At 44.6% G+C, this 18,551-nt stretch overlaps 1 protein-coding gene across 2 annotated transcripts in view; it reads right to left on the bottom strand.

Annotated features, from left to right (window-relative positions):
• TMOD4 (tropomodulin 4) overlaps positions 1-18,551 on the bottom strand; it is a 50,103-nt gene that overhangs the window by 23,276 nt on the left and 8,276 nt on the right. The window contains exon 1 of one of the 2 annotated variants that reach the window (XM_063439691.1): positions 8,197-8,280. The exons of the other annotated variant lie outside the window; for it this stretch is intronic. The gene's annotated coding sequence lies outside the window, so the exon portion shown is untranslated. Of the gene's footprint in view, positions 1-8,196; positions 8,281-18,551 lie in introns of those variants that run through there. 2 annotated transcript variants of the gene reach the window in all.

Raw genomic sequence — 18,551 nt, 5'->3', positions numbered from 1 at the left:
AGCCAGGTTTTAGTGCGGCAGAGGTACCAAACCGTGTCCCCTGTGCGTTCTTGCGATGTGAGTCCTTCTTTAACCAATTCCCCGCAGGGGAAATGATGTAGGAGACGCGTGGGGGATCGAGATGTCGGAGCTGCAGTCGTGGTGTGAGGGTCCCCTCCAGCCCCAGGCCTGTGTTGAGGGTGGCATCTTCTTGCCACTGGCTCGAGAGCTTGGTGAGTTCGAGGCAGTCCCTGTGTGGGTGTAGCGGTCGCTGCCGGTGTTCCGTCGCCGTCTTCGGCGGGCAGTCTTCCCGCAGGGTGGCTGATGCTTCGGAGGCTCTCTCCGTGCGGCCCTCAGCCTGGGCGGGCTACTTGTGTTTGCGGTCAGCGTGGGGTATATCGTTCTGCCCGGAATAGGGCACCTCTTTCCTCCAACCACAACCCCAGTTTTACGTGCAAGTGGTGAAGTCGCGCTTTGAGCCGTCGTGTTCTCTCGAGTGTGGGGGCCCTTGTATGTGCCCATGCGGTATGGCGTTGCTTCCCGCCCTTGGGCTTGACAGCGTTTGCAGGGTCTGGTTGCCTGTCTGGGTGCTTGGAGAAGATACCTGTAATGGCGCCGCCTGGTCGTTGGACGGATCCATTTGGACACTAATTTCACTGCCAGATGGAAAGCCATTCCGCGATCGCTCAGCAGTGACCAGAAGGTCGCACAAAGACGATCAAAGTCCCCGAGAGGGTTTAGGGTCGATTGGGCTTGTGTGCTTCGCTGAGCAGCCATCTTAGCTGCTTCTCTGAGCCCTGGCGATTGCTGGTGCCGTGCTGGCTCAGGACAGTTGCCTCTGTGCTTTAGTGGTCGCTTTAGGTGCCGGGATATCCCTCTCCGGCAGGGGGGGGGGGGGGGGGGGAGATGTACTCCGGGGAGACTTCCAGGTGAGAGGCTGCAGTCCCTTGCTTTATCTGGGTAGGCCTCTGATAGGCCTCAGGTCTATCCCCGGGTAGGAGCCTCCGATTATGGTCTGGTTGCTTGGCTCTTGACTCTTTAGGGCTAGGTCTCCCTTCTCCGGGTCGCCCCGCCGTCGTTTTGCGCTGATTTTGACGGTTTACTAGCGATTTAAGAGCGATTTTGTACGGAGCCCATGTTCAGTGCGACCGCTCGGCATGGCCGCTTAGCTCCGCCCCTCCACCTTCTGTGATTTTGTGTGCACTTATTGCGTTGTTCTGTTTTACCATACTATCATTACATTATAATGTACATCTTTTTGTACCAAGTACTGCAAAAGGTATAAACGAAGAAAGTTTAAAGAATGATATTTTTCCCTTTAGTTGAAATCACTTCAAATTGTTTTTTTTACCTTATTTTGAATGAACGGCAGACGTGTGAAAGGCTGAACGTGAGGACTTTTATAATTAACAAATCCTTGGTGTCTGGATACATACCCATACCTTGGAAGACTTCAAGAGTAGTGCCTATCCATAAAAGTGGTGACACTACTTTGGTTTCTAACTATCGCCCAATATCATTGCTTCCAGTATTGTCAAAAATGCGTGCATACGCAACTATGTGAGTATTACCAACAATCTAACTATCTGACCCCAATCAATCGGGTTTTCAACCAAATCATTCCACTACAACTGCCCTCTTAAAAGTTTGCAATGACATCCAAGCTGGCATGGAACAAGGACACCTAACAGGAGCTATTTTCCTTGATTTCGCAAAGGCCTTTGACACAGTAGACCACAACATTCTACTGCACAAACTCAAAAACTCAGGTATTGGTGATCGTTCGCTAACCTGGTGATGATCATATGTATTGGATCAATCACAATATGTGTCCATTTCTGACAGCAACTCCCTCCCTCTCCCAGTCACGTGTGGTGTTCCCCAGGGTTCTATTCTATTCCCCCCTACTATTCACATTATTTATAAATGATCTGCCTAATGTCTGTAAATCCTAAATGTACACATGTACGCAGACGACACAGTAATCTATGCGAGCAAATCCAATCTACCGCAGCTTGAGGCTGTGCTCCAACACCAGTTCACAGAGGTAGAAAAGTGGATTGCAAAAAACAAACTCTTCCTAAACACTGACAAAACTGTCACAATGATCTTTGGAACAGTACCTAAATTACACAAATTGCACAATTCCCATCTATCCATCAAAACAAATTCAAATAGCACACTGAATGCAGTCCACTCTTTCAAATACTTGGGTATGTTTTTAGACCCCAATCTATCTTTTGGCCTCCACATAGAAAAGCTTGCATCTAAACTTTATCCAAAACTAGCTGCCCTGTACAGAAACAAATCCTGCCTAAGCCCTTCAGTAAAGGAAAAGATTGTACAGCAAATGCTGATGCCAATCATTGATTATGGGGATGTAATATATGCACCTGCACCGCAATCCCACATTAATAAACTCAATACATTGTATAACTCGTTCTGCCGATTTGTGCTACAATGTAATTACAGGACCCACCATTGTGACATGCTAAAAGAACTAAACTGGCGTTCGCTGGAATCCAGGTGCACCCTTCATCTTTCCAGCCTTGTGTAAAGGACCACTATAGTGCCAGGAAAACATACTTGTTTTCCTGGCACTATAGTGCCCTGGGGGTGCCCCCACCCTCAGGGACCCCCTCCCGCCGGGCTGGATGGTGAGGAAAGGGTTAAAACTTACCTTTATTCCAACGCCGGGCGGGGAGCTCTCCTCCTCCGATCCTCCCTTTCGGCTGAATGCGCATGCGCGGCAAGAGCTGCGCGCGCATTCAGCCGGTCTCATAGGAAACCATTTACAATGCTTTCCTATGGACGCTTGCGTGCTCTCACTGTGATTTTCACAGTGAGAATCACGCAAGCGCCTCTAGCAGCTGTCAGTGAGACAGTCACTAGAGGATTTGGAGGCTGGATTAACCCTATTATAAACATAGCAGTTTCTCTGAAACGGCTATATTTATAAAAAAAAAAAAAGGGTTAATCCTAGAGGGACCTGGCACCCAGACCACTTCATTAAGCTGAAGTGGTCTGGGTGCCTAGAGTGGTCCTTTAAGAGCTTTTCTGGGAAGCTCCCACCCTACCTGAGCAGAATGCTCTCCTCCAACTCCTATAACATCCGATCCAGTACCAGCACTTTATTTAGTCTACCTCAATACAAAAAGAAAGCGTCCCGATCCTCCTTCTCCTACAGAGCGCCGCAACTATGGAACGACCTCCCGCACACCTTCAAATCTTCCCCAGGCCTAAAGTCCTTTCAGATATCCTCAAAACAGAATGCACCTGTCATGGTTGATTATATATTTCCTACCTGTTCAATGTTAAATTTTGTATTTATTGTGTATTAATATTGTTTTTGTATTTTATTGTACCCTAATGTAACAATGCAATGTTTTGTGGATCCAGGACATACTTGAAAACGAGAGAAATCTCAATGTATCTTTCCTGGTAAAATATTTTATAAATAAATATCCTCAGTTACTAGGTAACTATCGAAACGTCTTCTAGAAGGAACACCTTTGTAAATAACACAAATGTGACCTATGTGTAACGCATGGCATGAGATTGAAATACACCAGACATATACGAAGATGCTATTTGTAGTGTTAAACATGATCTACTTTTATTTTGGTCTCTGACTTGGTATTATGTGTAAGAGGTCTATTTGAATTTTGTATAAGCTTTACACAGAGATCAGAGAATAAGTTAATGTTTCGTGCCATTTAAAGACCCCTCTTATTCCTTCCCTTTTTGTTTATTTATTTTCATCAGAAGATGAATATTAACGTGAACGAGTAGTCCATTACAGAATTTCAAGATCCTTCCATTCTAGAACTGTCCACTACTAGGCAATGCCCGGTCCAGGTTTTTAGGAAATCTTTAATTTGAAATATTTATTTTATTTCGAGGCTTAAAGGGACGTTATAAGCAAGAAAACAACTTTAGCTTAATGAAGCAGTTTTGGTGTATAGATTATGCCCCTCAAACCTAAGTACTCAATTCTCATTCATTTGGGAGTTAAAGGGACACTATAAGCACCCAGGCCACTTCATTGCAATGTAAAACACTGCAGTTTCGCCACATTAGGTCCATCCATCACTGTAATGTCACAGGAGAAGGAGACCTAGTCATCAACGAGGGAGCCTCGGAACTCTAAAGAGGAAACGTTAAAAAAAAAAGGGGGGGGGGGTTATATTCTTTTATCATCAGACGGTGGGGTATCTACAGTTAGGGACAGGGACACCATACTGTTAGAAAAAAAAGGTTTGTATTGTAGTGATATAGTGATCCTTTAAAAAACTTTGGTATGTAGTCCTAGCCACACCTCTCTGCATGTGACCTGCACAGTCTCTCTACACATTTCCTGTAAAGAGAGATATAATGTTTAAACTTCCTTTATTGCAGTCTGTTTAATTTAGAATGTTGTATCTATTGCTCTGTTAATAGCCTGCAGGAGGCTTCTGTGTGTGATTAAAGTGCAATGAAACATAGCAAGAGATAAAAACTTCTAAAGTAAACATACTATGCTGTCACATCTTAAAAGTAAATAATTGTTTCATGAAGGCTGTGTGAATCACAGTTGGAGAGGTGGGGCCAGGGGCGTATAAACAGAAACAAAAGTGAATGAACTCCTAAATGGCAGAGAATTCACTGTAGGGGTATGATCTATACACCAAAACGGCTTCATTAAGCGAAAATTGTTTTGGTGCGTAGAGTATCCCTATAACTCAGATCTGGTCATCCAAAGTCCCCAGCGGAGATCTTGCCTCTGGTGCTCTCAGTTCTGCTTTGCATACCTCTGCATTAGAAATATAAAGTCCATCCATATTTGGATTGCATTCATTGACTGGAAATGTCAGCAGATGCACTTTGCCAGTGAGTGTTAACCACACCTGTATAGAATTGATATTGCTACTACATAAAGCAATATGCCAAGTGAAGGGCTATGCTATGGGCACACTAGGGGCGCGCATACCATTGTACTACAAGCTCCTTAAACCAAGCTTTTTATTCCACCTTTAAGTGGTAAGCTCCTGGGGTTATGGTCTGCTGGTATACTACTAGGTGGTAAATTCCTATAATCAATCTCTCCCAGTACACCACAAAGTGACAAGCTCCTTGATCCAGGGTCTCCCAGTACACCACTAGATGGCAAGCTCCTAGGTCTAGGGTCTCTCAGGACACCACTAGATGGCAAGCTCCTAGGTCTAGGGTCTCTCAGGACACCACTAGATGGCAAGCTCCTAGGTCTAGGGTCTCTCAGGACACCACTAGATGGCAAGCTCCTATGTCCAGTGTGTCCCAGTACACCACTATCTCCTATGTCCAGTGTGTCCCAGTACACCACTATCTCCTATGTCCAGTGTGTCCCAGTACACCACTATCTCCTATGTCAGGGTGTGTCCCAGTACACCACTATCTCCTATGTCAGGGTGTGTCCCAGTACACCACTATCTCCTATGTCAGGGTGTGTCCCAGTACACCACTATCTCCTATGTCAGGGTGTGTCCCAGTACACCACTATCTCCTATGTCAGGGTGTGTCCCAGTACACCACTATCTCCTATGTCAGGGTGTGTCCCAGTACACCACTATCTCCTATGTCAGGGTGTGTCCCAGTACACCACTATCTCCTATGTCAGGGTGTGTCCCAGTACACCACTATCTCCTATGTCAGGGTGTGTCCCAGTACACCACTATCTCCTATGTCAGGGTGTGTCCCAGTACACCACTATCTCCTATGTCAGGGTGTGTCCCAGTACACCACTATCTCCTATGTCAGGGTGTGTCCCAGTACACCACTATCTCCTATGTCAGGGTGTGTCCCAGTACACCACTATCTCCTATGTCAGGGTGTGTCCCAGTACACCACTATCTCCTATGTCAGGGTGTGTCCCAGTACACCACTATCTCCTATGTCAGGGTGTGTCCCAGTACACCACTATCTCCTATGTCAGGGTGTGTCCCAGTACACCACTATCTCCTATGTCAGGGTGTGTCCCAGTACACCACTATCTCCTATGTCAGGGTGTGTCCCAGTACACCACTATCTCCTATGTCAGGGTGTGTCCCAGTACACCACTATCTCCTATGTCAGGGTGTGTCCCAGTACACCACTATCTCCTATGTCCAGTGTGTCCCAGTACACCACTATCTCCTATGTCCAGTGTGTCCCAGTACACCAATAGATGGTAATCTCCTAGGTCCAGTGTGTCCCAGTACACCACTAGATGGTAATCTCCTAGGTCCAGTGTGTCCCAGTACACCACTAGATGGTAATCTCCTAGGTCCAGTGTGTCCCAGTACACCACTAGATGGTAATCTCCTAGGTCCAGTGTGTCCCAGTACACCACTAGATGGTAATCTCCTAGGCCCAGTGTGTCCCAGTACACCACTAGATGGTAATCTCCTAGGCCCAGTGTGTCCCACTACACCACTAGATGGTAATCTCCAAGGTCCAGCCTCTCTCAGTACACCACTAGATGGCAAGCTCCTAGGTCCAGGCTCTCTCAGTACACCACTAGATGGCAAGCTCGTAATTCCAGGCTCTCTCATTACACCACTAGATGGCAAGCTCCTAGGTCCAGGGTCTCCCAGTAAACCACAAGATGGCAAGCTCCAAGGTCCAGTGTGTCCCAGTACACCAGTAGATGGCAAGCTCCTAGTTCCAGGCTCTCCCAGTACACCACAAGATGGCAAGCTCATAGGTCCAGGGTCTCCCAGTACACCACAAGATGGCAAGCTCCTAGGTACAGGGTCTCCCAGTAAACCAAAAGAAGGTAAGGTTCCTAAAGTCAGAGTCGTCCAGTATAGTAAGAATAGTGAACTCCTGGAGACAGGCTCATCCAGTATACCACTAGATGGTAAGCTCCTGAGGCCAGGGTGCCCCATTATACCACTAGATGATAATCTCTAGGTGATTTTAAACAATATCTCCCCCAGAAAAAAACTGCTGATAAGATCACTCAGTAACAGGCTGAAACCCGTCATACAATTTATACACAATCCATGTACAAAGTCTGCTCACATCCTGGGACTATGTATTGGTAATAACGATGAGAAAGTTTCCACCTTGAGCACAGCTCAGTGGCCGACTGGTCTTATGAAGCATTCGCACACGTTGTAACTGACAGCAGCAGCCGGCGGCTCCCAGTCACCATTTATAAACAACCCCTCACCCCTTCACTGCCAACGAGACCGGCGACCCATAAACAGGCCCACACAGCAACTGCCACACATTGCCCCAACAAAAAACCTTCTTATAATGGATGCTGGGTCTTTAACCACTGCAATCCCAGGCTATGCTCCTTTATCCATTAACCTGTCATTTAAATAAGAAAGCAAATATCCATGATATGTTTTATTTTAAATATGTATGTATATATTCATAAATTACTTCAGCCCTTAATAACCAACGTACTAGGTATGTTGTGATAGAAGAGGATTCGCCTTGTCACGAAGGGTGTATAAATTCTGACAAGATATTACCAGTTATCTTGAGGAGTATGTCTATAGCATATACCGCAGCGATGTACAGCCTGGTGCAAGCAGTACGAAGCACAATGCTATTACCAGCAGCTATAAGTGACAAATATTGTCTTTTGGTACTCTGCATCTATCACGCCATCTAATACCATCTTACCTTTCAAGGATAACTGATAACTGGTGCCAATTGTTTATATATACACCCGCACCATATAGATTTATATATACACCCGCACCATAAAATAACAGATGGAATTCGTATCTTGTAATACCATTTTTATTGGACTAACAGAATTTTGGAATGACAAGCTTTCGGGAGTACTAAAGCATTTCTGAGCAAAGACGGCACCCTTTATCATTACTGTTACTTTCTCGGGTTCTATTTTAAACATCTTTCCTGCCACTAACCCACCACAAGTAGATTTTCTAAGTAAACCCCTTGATATTAAAGGTTCCTGTTCACCAGCTAGACTGATCACGCAGGTCCATTCCTTTAGATTAGCAGGCTTATTTACAAAGTGAGAATTAAAAATTTTATGGCAAAGTCGCCAAGTAGAAAGCATAGAATTTTTCTAATTTGGCTATAACTTTAAAATTACTTTTAATTATCACTTAAGTAAATAACCGTGTAAATTTCTGTTATAGAGTGACTCCCTTCTCTTACGTATTAACCCCTTACCACCATTTCAGTTGCATTCTATGCAGTAAAAAGGCTGCTGGGTGTGTGGTCAAAACTCACAGTGTGCTTTGTGGATCGAAGTGGAGATGTTTTGGCTGGGGTCTATCACTGCTGCATCTCACCAGCTTGTGGTCAGCTCACACTGTCACCAAAGTAAGAGATACCGTGTTTTAGACAACACGCTGACTCAGCTCAAACTGTTTGAAATTGGGACAGATCACTATCTAAACTGTGAGAGAATGGGAGTAAAAAGTCTGCATGCAACGGCAGGAATTATCTAAACAGACCAACTCATCTTTTACATGTTCCAGAAAAATATGCAACTGAGGGGCAATGCTTCAAGTTATCAGCTGGAGTGAACTTCTATATACCTGCCGCGGCTATATTTATAGTATTGTAATCAATTCCATGGTATTATACACAACTGGCAACAGTAACACGCACACACCCAACAACACTGTACGGACATGAGAATGAATAAGATATTACAGAAAAAGAATTGTGATACTGTGTTTTTTTGTATTTTGATGTAAAGATGACATAGACCACTGTGTAAAAAGGGTAAAGTTAAGCAGAGAGAAAAAAAAAACAAAAAAAGAATGCAGTGTACAAGTTCTCCTCTTTCCATACATTTCGCCCAAACTTAGAAGGCAATGATTGGCTTTGAGCACAGTGGGCGGCTTTTCCCAATGATCTCAGCGAATCATCTCTGTCCTAAGGGACTGCATGCAAAGACTCCTTGCGCCATATTCACTACAGCAAGCATCCGTGATTATGGTGTGTATCTTTCTAAAATTCAAGTTGACCATGCTAACTTAGATTATTGGCCCTTCCTGGTTTTTAAATTAAAGAAAAAAAATCGTTAAGTTTGCAATTAAACTTACCTGTAATCCAGCCCGGGAGAGGCTCCTTTCTGAAGCAGATCCTTCTTGGGTGAAGTCATCAATCCTGATTACTTTTGTCCAATCAGAAGCTTCTTACAGAAGTATCGAAGGCACGACATTCTCGGAAATCGCCAATCCACCAATCCATATATTATCCTTGGACGCACACAGTATACGCTGCAGGCTGAGGTCAGGCATAGAATTGCTTCAATTACTGAATATATTTGTGTCAGAAGCTTCTATAAACTCTGTGTGTCTGACAGCCACTAGTAGGTGTGGAAATTACAAAATGTAAACAGTGATGTTTCTCAGAAACTGTCCTGTTTTCATTAGTAAGACTGTAGGGCAGCATCTATGCTCCAAAATCATATACTTAAGATGAAGTGACTTTGGTGCTAGGAATGCCCTAATATGGCCATTTTTCTGATCAGCAGGTTTTTTATATATATTTTTTTTAATATAATTTAGACAAGAAATTGAAATGAATACAAAAAAATCTATATTAATCCCTTAACGACATTAAGATATTCCATCAGGTCCAAACAATACTGGACTTTGAAGCGATGTTCTGGTGTGAGCAGGGTTAAATCCTTCCTCACAACAAGGAGATCCAGGTACCAATTGATATCTGGGGGGTTCCTTTCTGACAGCTGGGGCAATTCATTTGTTGCCCAAGACTGACTTGTGAGCGGAACCCAGCGCTCAAATGAATGCTGCATACAGTTATTTAATTAGGATTTAAATCCCCCATGGCTGAGCGATCACTCTCAGCTGCGGTGATTCTTGGACTGCACGCAGTGTCTGAAAAACCCTGACCCTGGTCTTCCTGCATGCCCCCTACCGATTGTGGTGCTTGTTACAAACTGCCGTTTGTAACTGGGATTTATGGGACAAATTGCCCTGTGTTCTTGGCTTATGGAGAAGCCTAATTGCCAGCCTCCTTCCTCATGATTATCGTGTCGCTGGAGTGCTTGGATCCCTCAGGAAGCGCTAGGCGCATCCTTCAACGGAGGTACCCAGTCGGGGTGCCAGGTGATCCGTTACATTGCTGGCAGCGGTGGGATGGCGTTCTAGTGCGAGAGAGACACCGGTAACGCTACAGATTTACAATAGAGGGCTAGCTATCGTGCAGCGTCCCTATCTACAATATGGAAGAGGAGTTCCACTGGAGATTGCAGGAGCTCCTGTCCCTGCAGGATGGTCCTATATCAGAAGAGGCCATGATGGACTACCGGGAGGCCGCCAAAGAGGAACTTTGGGACGAAGCCCTGGAGGATGGGCAGTGTCAGCGAGGTGAGAGGCTCCCCAGTGAAAATCAGCGGCAAGAGGCTCTACGAATGATTTTCCTAGGAGAGCAGCCCCTGGACGAGTGGGTAACAGAGCTCAAGAGACTAGTATGGAAGGCGATTTGGCTGGACACCTACCAGGCCCTCTGGTGGTACACAGTGCAGCATACCCCCGAGATGGAGGAGCTCGACAGGCCTGAGGGGGACGAGTACGATGGTCCTGGTCTACTACTGGATGCCATGGAGGAGGAGCCTGCTTTCGGCAGAACGGAGAAGTTCTGATTCTGGGACATGCAGATTTGGACTGATGATTAGGTGAAACCAGACATGATGCACCTGGTAACCATGGAGTGGGAACTGGAGCAGGCCTACCAACGCCTGCTCTGTTCGATTCAGCCCCCATTTAACCTCCAGGCAAACGCAGACCTACAACCCTTCAGCAGAAGAGACAGCATAGACTGGTCATGGGAAGACCCCCAGATGGCAGGTGGAGATGGGACCGAGGTCTCTCTACTGGCCCTACAGGGATGCTGGGAAGCCAACCCAGATCCCCAGCGGCAGTGTGTCCTTCAGGGACTGTCTCTCTCCCCAGCAGCAGGACAATGTTACGGGAGTGGAGACAGTCAGTCTCCCTCTCCAGCGGCAGCCTGTGTTTCAGGGAGAGGAGCACAGCACCCTCTCTCCCCAGTGGCAGCTTACCCTACCAAGGGGAGACCCCAATCTTCCAGACGGCGCAGATGGGACTGTGGTCTCTGTGCCTGACCCACAGGGATGCTGGACAGCCTGTCCAGATCCCCAGCTACCATCGCAGGAGTACCAGGAGGAGGAGGAGGTAAGTGATATCTCCCCTCCCCAGCCATGTCCCCACCAGGCTACCCCAGCAGAAGCGCTGGCAGCGCGCAGCTGGTCTCTGCCCCCTAAGTCCCCACAGAGTGTTGCCCAATCACACCAGAGGAATCACCAGGTGCAGTAACTGTTTGTTGTGGGTGGGTTGCCAGACTAACGCAGACCCTGACCAACAGAAGTTCAGGTACCTGGTTAGTCTACCCCCTAAAGGGGAGATATGTTACAAACTGCCGTTTGTAACTGTGATTTTATGTGACAAATTGCCGTGTCCTTGGCTTATGGAGAAGCCTAATTGCCAGCCTCCTTCCTCATAATTATTGTGTCGGCTGCTTGGAGCATCCTTTAACGGAGGTACCCAATCGGGGTTGCCTGGTGATCCGTTACAGTGCAGGGTTATGTCAACTGGGCGATGTGATTATCATAGACAGCATGCAGGAGTTTTATCTTGAAAAGCCCTCTGTTAGTGCTGGCACTAGCAGACAAACTCTTAGGATTAGAAGTAGGGTTAGTGGTAGGATATAATTAGTGTTTTGGTAAGGTAAAGGTTGATGTTGGGTTATGGTTTTTGCAGTTTTATGGTAATGAATAGTGTAGGGTTAAAGTTAGTACAGGTGGTCCTCAGTTTACTACCTACCTGTTTTACGACGGCTCGCACTTACGGCCAGCTCTCTAGCGTAGGGATTCCCCACGTTAGAGAGCTAGTCTATGTTTGGGGAATATTCAACCGAACATAGATTAGAGGGATTCCCTGCTCTGGTACGTATGTCTACGTTCGGGTAAACTTCCCCGAACACTGACAAGCGCACCAGAGCAGGGAATCCCTCTAATCTATGTTCGAGGAACGTTCCCCGAACATAGATTTGAGGTATTCCCTGCTCTGCTGTGCTAGTCTATGTTCGGGAAAATTTCGAACATAGATCTGCATGCATCCTCACTTACCAACCAATTAGTTTTACGACCAGGTCGTAAGAACGGAACGCGATCGGTGAGGATTATCTGTATAGGTTAAAGTTAGTGTAAGCATATGTTTAGCAGCAGGGTTGGTATAGAGTTACCCTTAACCAAGAAAAAATAAGTTAGATTGTAGACTTAGGAGGCATTTAACAATAAGGATGGACTAAGACATGAATTTACACAGCCTTCCTAAACACTTCCTGTAAAGAGAGATCTAATGTTTAAACTCCCTTTATTGCACATTATGTTTAATTTAGAATTTATTCTCTACTGCTCGGTTAAAAGTCTTCAAGGCCCTGCAGGAACCTCCTGTGTGTGATTAAAGTTCAATTTACAGATCAGGAGATAAAAACTTTTAAAGTAAGTTACATCTGATTGAATAAGTAAAACATTTTGTTTGAATGCAGGCTGTGTAAGTTAACGTTGTTTTGGTGCACATAGTATCCCATTAAGTGGTAAATTATGAAAAATAAAATGGTTGAATTTTTTATGCAACATCTATACTGTGAGCGTCAATGCATTTCTCGTATTTCAGAATATTACAAATAAAGAATTTACAGAACCAGAACAAATATTATGTGGTCGCTTTATAGTGGAAGCCTGAAGTAAATTTGTGGAAGATCCAAAAAACGGTCAGCATCTGATGCCGTCAGTCCATAAAGACATGGGAAGAAATCTCTCTTCCCTGTGACATTTTTTGTTACCACCCTAAAACTGAATCTCTGGTTAAATCAGCAATATCACTTTCCAGTCTTTACGAGGATAGAATCTTTGTAAAAGTTCCTATATTATATAACTCCACTGAAATTCAAAAAGGAACAAAAGATTTATGTAAGACAGTAGTCAAATGCATTTTTCAAAACTGTTTGTCAATCCTACATAGTATACCTGGAATGTCACGTCAATTATTTAACCCAGGCACTGCCATTGGTACATGCACAGTATGTCTGGAATGTGCTTAGACCACATATCTCTGTTGATGCCCAGACACGAGGACTGATGAAGTCCTTTATATGGAAGTGCTATAAAGCCAATTCTGTGTTTTAATCATTACCACTGCAAGACTTCAAGATTTAACCTCTTTTCAATATTTTTCAAAAAGTAAAAATAAGACTTACACACAGGTCATAGGGTATCAAAAGAACACACAAATATGGGGATTCATTTTGGGGGTTTCTGTTATCAAATGCCCTCAGTAGGTTTTTCCCCTTTATTTTTAAAACGTTCTTAAAAGTTTAAGAGGGCCATCTTTACAACAAAACAGTCAGAGTTTATTTTAAAATGAACATGTAACATTTGGAAACTAATGCTAATTTTAAAGGATTATAAAATTCTGTCTATACATTGTGCTAGCAAAATATATAGATTGGGGGATAAAAACAAACTATTTAACACAACGCCCTTTCGCCCTTAAAAATGGCACGCGACAGGGATGGCCCCCTGTCCGGCCTCTTATTCATATTAGCGCTGGAACCGCTACTGCGGCTCATAAGGGAACACCCGGGGATCAGGGGTGTCAGGATAGCGACAGAGGAGTTTAAAGTCTCGGCCTACGCCGATGACATCATGCTGACCCTCACCAACCCGAAAGACTCGGTGCCAAACCTTCTCGTTCTGCTCGACGAGTATAAACGCGTCTCGGGGTACAAGATAAATGTTGACAAATCGGTGGGCATGCCCATTGGACTCTCTGACTCAGACATTGCATGGTTGGCCCACACCTATACCCTGAACATTAGCAGACGCCCAATTAAATACCTAGGGGTGGCACTTTCTCCCCCCCCCCCCCCGACCCCAAAGACCTGTATGCGGAAAATCATAAACGACTGATGACCACGTTAATAAAAGACCTTGCGAAATGGCACGAAAAACCCATTTTGTGGATAGGCAGACTGCATAGCGTCAAGATGAATGTATTGCCGCGCCTCCTGTTCCTCTTCCAAGCCCTGCCGGTACGGGTCACTAAAGGAGACCTAAAATCAATTCAAACACCCATAGATGACTTCATATGGGAGGGGAAGAGGCACAGGATAGAGAGACAAACCCTATATACACCCAAAAGCAGAGGAGGTCTGGGGCTACCCCACCTCCACGCCTACTACCTATCGACACAATTAGCGCAAATAATAGAGTGGCACTCACCACCTGACACCCACAGATGGGTCGATCTAGAAACGATGATAATGAATACAGATCTCCTGCAATATTGGATTTGGGTCCCCAAACCGGACAGACCGGAGATTTCCACGACCTGCCCAGCGATCCTGAACTCAATCAGGATATGGGACGCCACGGCTCACAAGTACGCCTTAACACACCCCATCTCACCCCTCACACCGTACTTGCGTAATAACGCCTCCCCACCTGGCCTAATAGCTATAGACTTTCGGGGTATTGAAAACACGGGAATCCAAAGATATCACCAGCTATACCAGGCAGGTGCTCTCAGAACGTTCGAAAATCTCACCAACCTAGCCCCACTAACCACAAAGGACCACTTCCAATATATTCAGCTCCGGGACTTTGCAGGTAAGACACAAGTGAGGGAAGCAGCTCATGCCAAACCAACCTTCTTTGAAACATTGTGCTTATCCGACGGACCACGTACCGGCCTGATTACACTCCTCTACACCCAATTAAGCGCACCAACTGATAAGACATACACTCCCACTTATGTCACACAATGGGAAACCGACCTACAACAAACACTAGAGGGGGGAGATTGGCAAGAAATTTGGGAAGCAGCAGCAAAAACATCCATTTGTGTACTCCATCAAGAACAATGCTATAAAACACTTATGCGGTGGTACACCACTCCGGTTAAACTGTACCACATGGGTAAAACAACCATTGACACATGCTGGAGGGGGCGTGGAGAGAAGGGCACATACATACACATGTGGTGGACGTGCCCCAAAGTAGTGACATACTGGGAGGGAATAGCCCGCCTTATGACGGAAGTACTACACAAAACATTAACTCCGGACCCGTGGTCATTCCTGATAGCTAGACCAGTAGACTGCCTGACCAACAAAGAACAAAAACTGTTCAACAAGATATCCCTGGCCGCAAGACGAGCCTTAGCACATACCTGTCTGCACACTGATATGCCACAAATGGAAAAAGTCATCCATAACATCAAAGAGGCACACCTTATGGATAAATTAACAGCACAAATCAGAGACACATACCCTCTATTCCTCAAAACGTGGGAGCCATGGGAGGACTGTACTGATTGTTGAGAACGGCCTAGATACAGTGACAAAATCTCTGGTGCACACCCCTGGTGGTGGTCACCGGTGCCGGCCACCCCGACCTCGTTCATGCCCACTCTACACAGACGCCATCCCGTCCTACGCCATCCCGTCCTACCCCTTCCCCTCTCCTCACAAACTTTCCTATCTTTCACTCCGACCTATTCTCAAGTCATATCATAAAAATGTTCACATATAGATAGGGTGTATAGGATACAGATATAAAGCCACAGGCCGCAAACGTATAGATTTTATGGATACACAGAGATAATGAACGGGGAACATGTGGATGGCAACTGGTATCTGAGTTGGACCAAAGGTCGAAGACACAACTCCGATAGGGATCGATTGTCCTTGCACCAGAAAACCAGGACAGCAAACTAATGTATAATAAAGGATACGCGACCATAACTGTTCATAGTTACTCTCGCTAGACCAGTCTTATATAACCCTGTACGGAATATTTCAATGACCCTTGTGTATTTGTACCACGGTCAAGCAGTATTTAACTGTATATCTATACAAGCATATACCCTACAAGTAGACATGCATGAAACTATAAATAAAGATAAAAAAATAAAAACTATTTAGATATAAGTATTTCTCCAGAGCATAGACTGTGCTGTAAGAATTGATGGACATGTTCTCTAAGTGCATGCGCTGTGGTTGCTATGGAAACTCCCCAGCTGATGCTGCTAGCACTGACTTGAGAGTGTAGGCAGACAGACAAACAGGAGGTGGGTGTTATAGAAGTGCTGGATCGAAGATGAGGCGGGTCATAACAGATTCATTTTAGCCAAAATATCAGAAATACTTCAAAGCTTGATCTTTTAAATTTATTTTTATCTATAGTTTTGCATATGTTGGCGTGAGATTTCAGATTGAGGTAATGGCAATAAGTTGTGTACATAGTCAAAAAACGTATCTACTAGGAATCAAGTATCAGCATTCTGATTAGTAAGAATAATTTAGGTGGTAGAGAGACATTAAATGATCACTCTACAAATCATCACAATTTATATGACTGCAACACGGATGGTGCACAGACAAGCCTGAGTCTACTCTGAGATCTGAGAATGGCTTAAACATGCAGAGATATGTAAAAATCCCAAAGGTTTAATCCAGTCCATCAGAGCTGTCAGACAGTTGGATGCTCAGTCCCAGTTACATGACGCACAAATTGGACAAAGCATATCTCTTCTCAGAAGACACACGAGCCACAGCCACCGTAGTGACAAAATCAATGCAAATAGGCAAGACGGGAGACATATTAGACAAAGGTAGACAACGTAAAAGGCATTCAGTGGAGAACAGGAATTACAATATTAATAATACAAATTAACAAGTTAAAAACCTCTTAAGGTCTATTGACAACTTAAATACAATACATTGTCCCACCAAACATCAGAAGGAAAATCTAGAATTTATATGGCAAGGTTGAGGGATCAGGATGGATCCAATTTAATTAAAATAGCCTTTCTTGCCACTGATATTTTGGTAAATTTAAGTGGAGCATCAGGGCAAAACCTAGCACCACCAACTCAGGAAACAGAGCGAAGGCAGTGTAATTTTAACACTAAATTGTTTGTCCGGAGGTAAGTAGGCTTGATGGAGGGTCTTTAAATGCATCTCATGGTATGTCGAGGATGGCAACAATTTGCTAATTTTAGGCCAGGTGGAGAGTAGAGTCTATGTGTAAAGTGGTAGAATGAAATTAAACCTTTTTAAATGGTCTCAACATGAGACAATGGCTTGACTCATAGCACCATAACCACTGCAAGAATCTGGTGCGTTTCTGAAGCTTACCGTGCCCTTTTAATATAAATACACTGAATCTACCCAATTTCTGTAAGAAACCTGGACCTGTAACTTTATAGGTAATGTGTTTAAGGTTTTGAAGGGATACTCCAGACACCTCAAGGACATCAGCTTGCTGAAATGCTTTATGTGTAGAGAGTGCCATTTCATTTTACAATAAGAGCATATTTTAATAGAAACTGACACTTTTATAAAACAACCTTGTTAAGCTCCCCACCCACCCCACCTCCTGTCAGACAACGGTTTCTATTACTTCCTGGTTTGTTTAGCTCAATGGTACTATACTCAAGAGGCAACAATTACCCAGAGTATCTGTCTTACAAAGATTCCCATTGAGCTGCATTAGGAAGTCTGTGATTGGACAGCCACAAAAAGTCTGGGCGGGGTTAGAAGGGAAAGGTTTGCAAAGGCTGCAGAGAAGTAGTCTGCAGCTTTATCAGGCTGTTTTGAACTATATCATCAATGACATAATGCAGAATTAAAGGCATGATGCATGATTGCTTTCATTTTGGGGTATATATACTAAAAGGTCATTTGTATTAGTACAGTGGAGTGTCACTTTAAGAGCAAGGGTAATATTAATTTGTAACCATAACATTGGCTCCTGAGCAGTAGGATATTGGTGTTATAAAGAGTGCCCTTTCTTCCTCCAAGATCCTGATCCTAAATTAGAATGAAGCTACGAGCAGGCAGCCCTAGTAGCAGTTATTTTGGGGAATGTCCCCATATTCACCTCTCTGGGTATACATTGGACTGTATGGATTTATGACACTGTTCTGGGGAGGAGGGGAGAGCTGTGCAGGAGCGCAGAGAGCAAAAGTATAAGGTGTCAGGTGGAACAGCAGCATCTGTCAATCAAACGGGGGTGGGGGGGGGGGGTGGAAGGGGAGAGAAAGGCCAGACTGAGCAAAGTCCTACAGCTCTGTAATAATTCCCACTCAGGAGGAGAGCTGCAGGGACGTGGCTTTACTCCAAGAGTGAGCTAAGTTACAGCGCAACAAACAATTAGACATATCAGAGCAAAACTAATGGTCATTAATATACAATCTACCATTTATCGCTCAGCAGGATGACTCCAATGCTTTTATCCTGACAATCAATGTGAGAATGTGCGAAAATTCAACACATTTGCATTAGATGCCAGGAAGTGCCAGAAGAGTTCAGCATTTAATATAAAGATTTTATTTTTACACCTGCGATTAATATACGTACTAACACACCTTCGGGAAGGTAAACGTGTGATCTGTATATTGTGCTTGCAAAACTGGTATCAACTGCAGACCCTTCTCATGAAGCACGTTGCGTTCCTTAACTGTGAAGGTGCCCGTAGATACAGAATTTTAGGTTTACAATTGAAAGAAGGGGCAGGTAAC

Source organism: Pelobates fuscus, chromosome 13 (genome assembly GCF_036172605.1).
Source record: "Pelobates fuscus isolate aPelFus1 chromosome 13, aPelFus1.pri, whole genome shotgun sequence".
NCBI classification, from domain to species: Eukaryota; Metazoa; Chordata; class Amphibia; order Anura; family Pelobatidae; genus Pelobates; species Pelobates fuscus.
This window is presented reverse-complemented; position numbering and strand designations above follow the sequence as displayed.